This window comes from Abrus precatorius, unplaced genomic scaffold, assembly GCF_003935025.1.
Source record: "Abrus precatorius isolate BTA unplaced genomic scaffold, Abrus_2018 Scaffold0, whole genome shotgun sequence".
NCBI classification, from domain to species: domain Eukaryota; kingdom Viridiplantae; phylum Streptophyta; class Magnoliopsida; order Fabales; family Fabaceae; genus Abrus; species Abrus precatorius.
Window position 1 is genome coordinate 946,570 of NW_020874290.1, and position 10,000 is coordinate 956,569.

The 10,000-nt window shown below is 32.3% G+C and overlaps 2 pseudogenes; both read left to right on the forward strand.

The window, feature by feature from the left end:
* Positions 1-6,809: 6,809 nt before the first annotated feature.
* Positions 6,810-8,643, forward strand: LOC113847083 (annotated as a pseudogene).
* A 1,077-nt stretch (positions 8,644-9,720) lies between these two features.
* LOC113853376 overlaps positions 9,721-10,000 on the forward strand; it is a 2,769-nt pseudogene continuing 2,489 nt past the window's right edge.

The following is a 10,000-nucleotide window of genomic DNA, read 5'->3' on the forward strand; positions in this document are numbered from 1 at the left end:
AGAACATTTTTGCTTCAGATTAGAGACGTAGACATACTTTTCGCAAATCCCTGATCTTCGAAGGATTCGAACCGAGAATTCCCCGTAGAATATTTCGTGGATCTTTGACAGTGATAGGTATTTGTTTTATTCTGTACAATGTTATACTGAAGCTCAGTGATGATTTAAATATCATCTTAAATGTTTGGTCCTCGAAAAGGGAAGGATTCTTTTCATATGGGATGATTTTATTTTTGATCTCGCAATTTTTATAAGATTTTACACGTACTTGTTTTGGCTTTCCTAATACTACTTTGGCGGATGCTAATGATGTAAGGAACACATGAGCTTTTTCACAACGACTTTCTCGATATGACTCTCAAAGCTTTAATTATGATGGGTTTTTATTTGAGATATATTCTTCATTATTGTTTTTAAAGTAGTATACACCCAAAATGTGTCATTTTTGTTTGGAATTCATATCTCGTAAGAAAATGATTTCTCTTCTGAGAACTTTGTTATTTTATAGTTTTTGAATTTAATTTGAATTTCGTGTTTTCCATAATATTGGTTTTCTGTAACTTTATTAAGAGTTTTAGGTATCCGTTATACTAATAAAAATACTTCAAAATACTATTCGTATTAATTTCATTATGGAATTATTAATCATGACAATAAGTGTTAGTAACTTTTAAATTTAGCAAATATTACTACGTGAAGCACTTAATGGGCAAGCGTTGATAGTTCTCTAGGAGAGTTCATAGATGGACGAAGGAAATTATATGGTTATAGATATTTACATGATCTTATTCATACTTGAACTGATTCCTACACACATATCTAAAAAATTATCAGTTTTCTCTCAAAAGGAATTCTCAGCACTGTGATATGAGATTATCGATTTACATTGATATGCGACATCTTTTTTAGTCTGCGTATATTCAGAGAAGTATACTCGCGCACTCTTAAAAACACAAGCGCGTTTCCTACTGTAGCTTATAATTCGAAATTACGTATAATTAACGGTAATTAACGGATATATATATAAGATTTTACCGCAGGATTAACAAGAAAATTATATATAGGCTTCATACAAATTAAGCAACACACCGTACCACTTTCGCGCAAGACTACTCTATCTTTCGCTTACCTTAATCCCATTCACTAATGTCTAGGGGTGATACTTCAGCATCAGTTAAGAGGAATCCCTTATAATATTTTTAATTTATAACAACTCGAATAGCTTTCTATTAATTCTTTATGTGGATTAAAGTATTAATTCATTAATATTACTTTTCGTTCTCTGTTCACCGAATTATTGCTACGAATACAGAATCCATATAAAATAGTGGCGGGCGAGACTAGCGAGGTTTGGTTGAAACCTATAATTCGTTGAGAACTTGGCATGGAAAGCGAACTCTCTACGAGAGATTGAAAAATATCACAATATCATGCGGAATACGGAGCTTTTTTGTTCGATTACTTCGAGGCAAACTATCGTGTTTGTGTACGTACATTAGTTATGTGCGATGGTGCCGTGAGATCGATATGAAAATGAGAGAGCGATGGAGGTGGTGTTTGAGATCTTGATGGGATACTATATGTTGTGTTGGCAGCGGTGAATGTGGGCTTCGCTTGTCAGACTGGCTAGACCTCCCCCTCTTTTTCAATATTATATTTATTTAACTGTACTTTGTTTTTTGTTTCGCTCATTTTAGTCATGCATATGTTATAAGTTGACCTATCGGCCCGGATCACAATAGATAACTGATCGGTAAGAGTGGTGTGATTTGATAAGATGTATTGTGTGCGTTTATTAATTCGCAAGTGTCTGAATTTTTTTGTTTTTTCTTCTTTGGTCTGTGTTCATTCTGTTCGATGTGGATCATGCAGGGGCTCTGATGTGGACTTACAAATTACACATCTGACCGCAAATCTGGAGGTATTGGACGGTATGTTCAAGTCTGCTGTAGAAAAATGTGTGTTGCTAAACAAGATAGAAAATGTCTCTGACGTCCTTCTTAAAAAGCCGATATGAGTATTTAGTTCATACAATTAGTGATATAGCTTTACTGCGCCAATCTCGAATTAGGAAACTAGAACCAATAAGTGAATTTGTTATTTGTATTATCCAATTACACTTCTCAGTGAAAACGATGTTAAAATTTTGTGATATATATTTTTTATTTATAATGTAAAATATCGATGATATACATAATACTAATTATAATATTTCTTTATTGTTATTATCTCTTTTTATAGTTTTTTTTTAGTTGATACGGGAAAGTGAATTGACATTTTTCAGCGATGATTATTTCCTTTTGCTCTTAATCAAAGAATATGGGCTATTTCTTTACATGTTTTGATCTTTCTTTAATATTGTCAGATGTGGATCCACGCGAAGTTATTTTGATGGTTTACACTTCCTCACATAGTATTATATGAAGTTATAAAGTTTATTTGCTTACACACACAGTTAATGTATTAATTCTCTCGATAGTCTTCTCATGTTAAACTGATCACTCTCTCATTTAATCGGACTTTGTTACATTTAGGTTACTTAGTGATTTTTGTTGAAGAGGAACTGTAGTGGGCAGGATATATTTAAATTTCTTTATGGCTTATGAATATATTACAATAGAAGAATACTGATTAGCGAACTAAAATTTTAAAATTATTTGAATATTTATTATAAATGAGAATAATAACTAATTTTTTAACATATATATTCTTTCTTTATTCTTTTTTAATGTCTTAATTATATTTATATTTACAATTATTTTTTGTTGATTTTTTTTTGTTGTATTTTATTTTTATGTTATAATTTTTTTATTATAGTAAGTAGTAATGTCTTAAATGATTATATTCTATTCGAAACTAAAAACTTTTTAAAAAAAAATGGGTAGAAAAATAAAATAAGAATATTCAATATATACAATATTAATTTTATATATACATTACACCTAATATTTATGTTGATATAACTTATTTATATAAATATAAATAATAAGTTATTTTCTATAGAAATAATAAGTATTTTTATATATTACATTAAAAGTTATTTTTTATTTATATGTATTCGGCTCAATCCTTTTTTAGGGGAAAAAGTATTTGGAGCCGAGATTTATTTGCTATTTTTTATAATATTTTTTTATAGTATATACTCCTTTTAAAGTTACTGATAATGTGAACTAGAGCAAATTTATATAAGTTATACTCATTGCTTAGGGCATGTTCCAAGTAATATTTATCGATTTCATATACTTAACTTAAGAGAGTCTTTTATTTCATGGTGTTTTAGTTTTGCATTAAGTTCTCACGGCTTTCATTTTATTAGTTTCATCACTTTTCTAATGGATGACAAGATTTTACAAGTCTCCCTTCATATCGGAGGCTCTTCTGATATCGATCTATGCTATACGAATGTCGTTTCTAGGTAGATGTCGATTCTGCTACGGAGATGGTGAGTATATATGATTTTTTTACCAAAGATGTTTGTATCCTAGAGTTCTATACCTCGTGCAATTTTTACAATTTGGTTGAAGGTTTCTACCAGATTTTATATCTTATTTTTCTTTCTTCACACAATAGATTGTCTCAATGTTTTCCAGAGCAGGGACATATTGCTTAATCTCGCCCCAACATGAATACACTCACTGCAGTATGCATATACAGGCGAACACCAGGTAGAGAAACCCTACATTTCTGTTCTTGATTTGTGAAAATAATAGCTTTCGACTATCGTAATTACTTTTCTCATATGATAATATCATACTCGCAAATTGTGTAAATTCAATACAAACCTAGATTAGTGAATCTCTATTTTCCCCTGTACAAGGTTTATCTCTTTTTTGGTCCGGTCTATCGGGGCTAATTGTATATGTAATTGATCTCCCTTACCTAGGTCATCTAAATTTAATGTTATTTTACACGCTTTTATAGCCTAGTATATACGGTTATAATATAGTTGCTTAACCTATGATTTCTTTTTTGTATTATCGATATTGCTGTAGTTTTTTTGCATTGCTATCGCTTTTGGGTGTGGATATGCTTTTTGATAAGTTAAGTTAGGGACATTTTGGTCATTTTTCCCGGTCAAGCCCAGGGTCCATGATATTAATATGAGGCTCAATAGCATAGAATATAATTTAAGACAGTGATTAATTTTCCTATTCTCCTGGGGCTTAATGTATTTATCTATCATTTGACGAAGTTATAGATTAATGATACGACCTAATTCTTTTCTCTTAAAGGCAATTTTACTGCTCTTTTCATCATTTCTTCGCATGTACTGCAGTTGCATTTAGTAATTTTTGCCCTTTTTGTTTCCACCCGTCTATCAGTCTGTGGCTTTATACTTACAGTGTTTATCGGTCATTAATTTTTAAATAAGAACTACGTCTGCATCCAACGCAATAAATGGTTGGGATTCACATTTTCATATCTTTGTAATCAAGCCCCCGCGGAGACATTCAGTATAATTATCGCTATACAACGATAATTCTTCATTAGCGAGCAATAAATCCTCAATATTTAGCAGCTTTTAATAGTTAAATTTTACCCAATTAACGGGGTGGACAGGCATATTTTGATTCCAATTTTATCTCGTAGTTACAGCTTGTGATGATGCTTATTGAAGTGCGGACCTAGGAAAGTCTTTGTGGATATTATAAGAAGGTAGGGTTATAATTCAGCTTAATCCTCCAGATATATAACTGTATTCTGGCAGAGCAGGGATTTATGAACCCAAATTTACACTCACCTTACAATGGAAGTAAACTGTTGTAACAGAACTTCTTTCAAAAAGGTCGTAAGAGGATAAGCTACTAAGCAAACTATATTTGATTTCTTCATCAGCAACGGGTTCGATGTGGTAGCATCGTTTTGTAACGATCAAGGATGGTAAGCCATCGGTCCACACGTTGGTCATATGTACCTGTAGAAGATTCGGGCAGCTACCGCGGCACCTTGCTTCTTCGGCGGAACTCCGGGTATTTTAGGGTATCTCGAGAATGTCTTTTGCCCAAAAGAGATTAATCTTGTTTATTTATCATTGATTAAGAATTATAAAAATTTGTATGAAGTATCTTTGGTTTCATCGTAAGGCGGATATTTATTAATAATTTTACCAAATTGGATTAAATATCTTTTTATAACACAAGATTTTAGATCTCCACCATAGCTTTTTGGTTTATCTAGTCTTCTGTTTTTTGTTTAGTGAACATTGTACTCCCTCTACATAGATCATGATAAGAATTTTTATCTTCTCGAAACAACTGAAATGGTTTTCTATCTCGATATTCATGTCTTAGGTTAGTTATTGAAATATATGTCACTATACTAATGATTTTCTTTAATTCCGGTTTAAAATAATCATAAAACAGCATATATATCAAATTAATACCTCTGAAAAGTTCAGGTGTGTATATTTTCTAAACGCATTGTCGTATTTGTAGAGGTCTCTTGTATTATTTACATTTTGTGTATTGTAATTTTAATTCTTATACATTTATGTTATCAAAGAATTAACAGCATATCCTCAAAAATCTATTGTATCTTATTATTTTTTAAATTTCGATCTATTTTCAATTTATTTTTAAATATTATTTATAGATTTAGTGTAGTTTTTTTTGCATACGAAAATTATATAAACCTAATTTCATAAAGAGATTATTTAGAAATTAATTTCATCTCTATGGGACGCTTCGAATCGCAGTTTTTCGAATATCAATGTGGTGGTCTTATTACTGTATAATGCCTATCGACATGTGATAAATAATAATGGAGCACGTTTTACCTCCTTCGTTATAAGGTGCTGTGATTATATATCAATGAATGGTAAATAAAAATTATTGTACATTAGGTATAATATATTCATTTGTATTTGAACTGTTTGTTTATGATGAGGGAGCCAAATGGAGGATAGTAAAAAGATTACTGATCTTCGTTAAGAGATTTGTCTTGTAGGTTTCTGATTATTCTAGGTTATGTAGTCATATTGGTTAGTGGTGTATTTTTAATTTAAATTTAATTTAGGGAAAAATAGGATGGGATTTTACTCTTTTGTTTTGGTCATTATTAGTACTAGGCAATGAAGACTATGCTAGTTTAGATTTGTGATCCATTTTATTTGGGAATTTTCAAAAGACTTTGTTTTGTAACTATTAGATTAAATTTTTCAATCATTGAAATCTGAATATTGTTAATTTTGATAAGTTAACAATTATTTATTTGCGAATTTGGGGTTGTTTGGATAGGTATCCGAGATTGAATTTAATGTGATGTTTTACACCTTCGTTAAAGGCTATTACCTCCCTTATAATTGTTATAATTTTATTATTTTGTATATTGCACTTTTTCCCTTTAGTCTGTGAACTTGTCGCGATATCAACTTGCCTTTGCTTATTTTTGACTTCTTTATTTTGATTATGAATCTATATTTGATTTTCTTTGATTACACAATTAGGTCGACAATAGGAGGTACATGGAGCTAACTATTTTTTTGTATCTGGGACATAATTTCGCACGTCATTATTTACTCTTGTGCAGTCTCTGATTGGGGAGTGTGGTACTTTTGCGCATTGTTTAAAATAGGGAAATTCTTGATGGAGGACTGTTTATTTTTGCCCAATTATACTTATAGGATTAGTTCAGTTACGTTGGAGATTGTAGCTTGTTCCCCCATTGAGGGTGAACGCCGTAATAATTTCACGTTGTTGTTGGTAGTTAGGGTCGAGTACTGTTGGTCAACAAATTACGTGACTTGTGAAGTACATCATTATTAGGATATTCGGGTTGAGCTGTAGCTTCGCAGAGTGCTACAGTGGCTAATGAGAGGAATGGAAGTGATTGACACGAGGGGCTCCTCTAAGTGTTCCAGTCGGCGGAGCAACTCTAGGACGAATTTTCAACGTACTTGGGGAGCCTATTGATAATTTGGGTCCTGTAGATACTCGCACAACATCTCCTATTCATAGATTGCGCCTGCCTTTATACAATTAGATACAAAATTATCCATTTTGAAACAGGAATAAAAGTAGTAGATCTTTTAGCCCCTTATCGCCGTGGAGGAAAATAGGACTTTTCGGTGGAGCTGGTGTAGGTAAAACGGTACTCATTATGGAATTGATCAATAACATTGCCAAAGCTCATGGAGGTGTATCCGTATTTGGCGGAGTAGGTGAGCGTACTCGTGAGGGAAATGATCTTTACATGGAAATGAAAGAATCCGGAGTAATTAATGAACAAAATATTGCAGAATCAAAAGTAGCTCTAGTATACGGTCAAATGAACGAACCGCCCGGAGCTCGTATGAGAGTTGGTTTAACTGCCCTAACTATGGCGGAATATTTTCGAGATGTCAATGAGCAAGACGTACTTCTATTTATTGACAATATCTTCCGCTTCGTCCAAGCAGGATCTGAAGTATCTGCCTTATTGGGTCGAATGCCCTCTGCTGTGGGTTATCAACCCACCCTTAGTACTGAAATGGGTTCTTTACAAGAAAGAATTACTTCTACCAAAGAAGGGTCCATAACTTCTATTCAAGCAGTTTATGTACCTGCAGACGATTTGACCGATCCTGCTCCTGCCACGACATTTGCACATTTAGATGCTACTACTGTACTATCAAGAGGATTAGCGGCCAAAGGTATCTATCCAGCAGTGGATCCTTTAGATTCAACGTCAACTATGCTCCAACCTCGGATCGTTGGTGAAGAACATTATGAAACTGCACAAAGAGTTAAACAAACTTTACAACGTTACAAAGAACTTCAGGACATTATAGCTATCCTTGGGTTGGATGAATTATCCGAGGAGGATCGTTTAACCGTAGCAAGAGCACGAAAAATTGAACGTTTCTTATCACAGCCCTTTTTCGTAGCAGAAGTATTTACCGGTTCGCCGGGGAAATATGTTGGTCTAGCAGAAACAATTAGAGGGTTTAAATTGATTCTTTCTGGAGAATTAGATGGTCTTCCTGAACAAGCCTTTTATTTAGTGGGTAATATCGATGAAGCTACTGCGAAGGCTGTGAATTTAGAAATGGAGAGCAAATTGAAGAAATGACTTTAAATCTTTGTGTACTGACCCCCAATCGAATTGTTTGGGATTCAGAAGTGAAGGAAATCATTTTATCTACGAATAGCGGACAAATTGGAGTATTACCAAATCATGCGCCTATTGCCACAGCTGTAGATATAGGTATTTTGAGAATACGCCTTAACGACCAATGGTTAACGATGGCTCTCATGGGCGGTTTTGCTAGAATAGGCAATAATGAGATCACTGTCTTAGTAAATGATGCGGAGAAGGGTAGTGACATTGATCCACAAGAAGCACAGCAAACTCTTGAAATAGCAGAAGCTAATTTGAATAAGGCTGAAGGCAAGAGACAAACAATTGAGGCAAATCTAGCTCTCAGACGAGCTAGAACACGAGTAGAGGCTATCAATATGATTTCGTAACAAGTTGGTACGTCCGAATAATTCTAAAAAAAGAAATAAATAAAAATTCAATAAAACAGTAAGAAAAGATAGAAAAAAGGTGAATAGAACAACTTATTAGATACCATTGACTCTGGTATCTAATAAGTTCTAACTATACCTTACCTACTATTGGATTTGAACCAATGACTCCCGCCGTATGAAAGCAATACTCTAACCACTGAGTTAAGTAGGTCATTTATCACCCCAAATAGAAAAAAAAAAAAGAGTCTCTATCGATCAGATCAATAGATTATAAATCGAATATTACTTATAAGCAATACCAACGCAATATCAAAGGGATTGGATCATGTAATATTCATCTTGACAAGAAATTATCTACATAATATGATAAAATATGTATTAAAAGCACAAGGGCTATAGCTCAGTTAGGTAGAGCACCTCGTTTACACGCGCGCCAATGTTTTTTTTCAGAGGAGTCCGTCTTGTAATCAAAAGAGTTTATCTTATTATTAATAAATCCATGTCTTACTCCATTTTAAGGAACAAGAGAACAAAAGCCTGACAAAGGATTTAGACGTAAAATAGAATCCATTATTGATTTGAGATATTGATAAGGTCAATACTCACTCCTCTTCAATGCTAAGCATAATGGGTATAGGAACCTCAAATAAAATTATCCTTTGTTCCTATCTTATGAACTTTAAGGTGTATGAAGTTTCATTTCCTATTTGATATTTTCATTTTAGTGGGTAGATAGAGAATCCATTTAACTTAAGTTGATCTAGGCTAGAAGCAGACCTATGTCAGGATAACCCTTCTTTGAAACACTTTGGTAGTGCTCTTAGATTGTAATCCAAATCAAAAATCAGAGCACAAGGAATCATATCTTTATTCTTTCTGTCAAGAAAAAAGATAGTGGACTAACTGTTATTTCTATCAGTTAATGAAAAAGCCCAATGCAAGAAAAAAATGCACGTTGGGTTTTTAAAACAATTCAAATCATTTCGATAATAATCAGTTTGATCTGTTTTACCGAGAAGGTCTACGGTTCGAGTCCGTATAGCCCTAATATTTCTACGGATACTAATAATATTTAGTATCCAATATCTCTCATTACTAATACTATTACTAAATATTACTAGTAGTATTAGTAATAGAATAGAAAGAATTCTTAAATTTCTATTAAGAATATATTAATATTTGATAAAATAATACTAATATTAGTATATTCGAATACTAGTCTCATTTTTTTTGGAAATAATTTAATTTTTTTTATTTATTTTAGAAAAAGCATTTCTATTTAGAATATATTTCATATTTATTATTCTATAAATATTCATTACTATAATAATCATTAATAGAATAATCATTCTCCAATTTTCATTCAAATCGACTAATAATTAATACTAACCCAGTATATTTTCCACATTCATAGGAGTCATTTATGTTTCTGCTTTACGAATATGATATTTTTTGGGCATTTCTAATAATATCAAGCTTTATTCCTATTTTGGCATTTCTAATTTCTGGAATTTTAGCCCCGATTAGCAAAAGACCAGAGAAACTTTCTA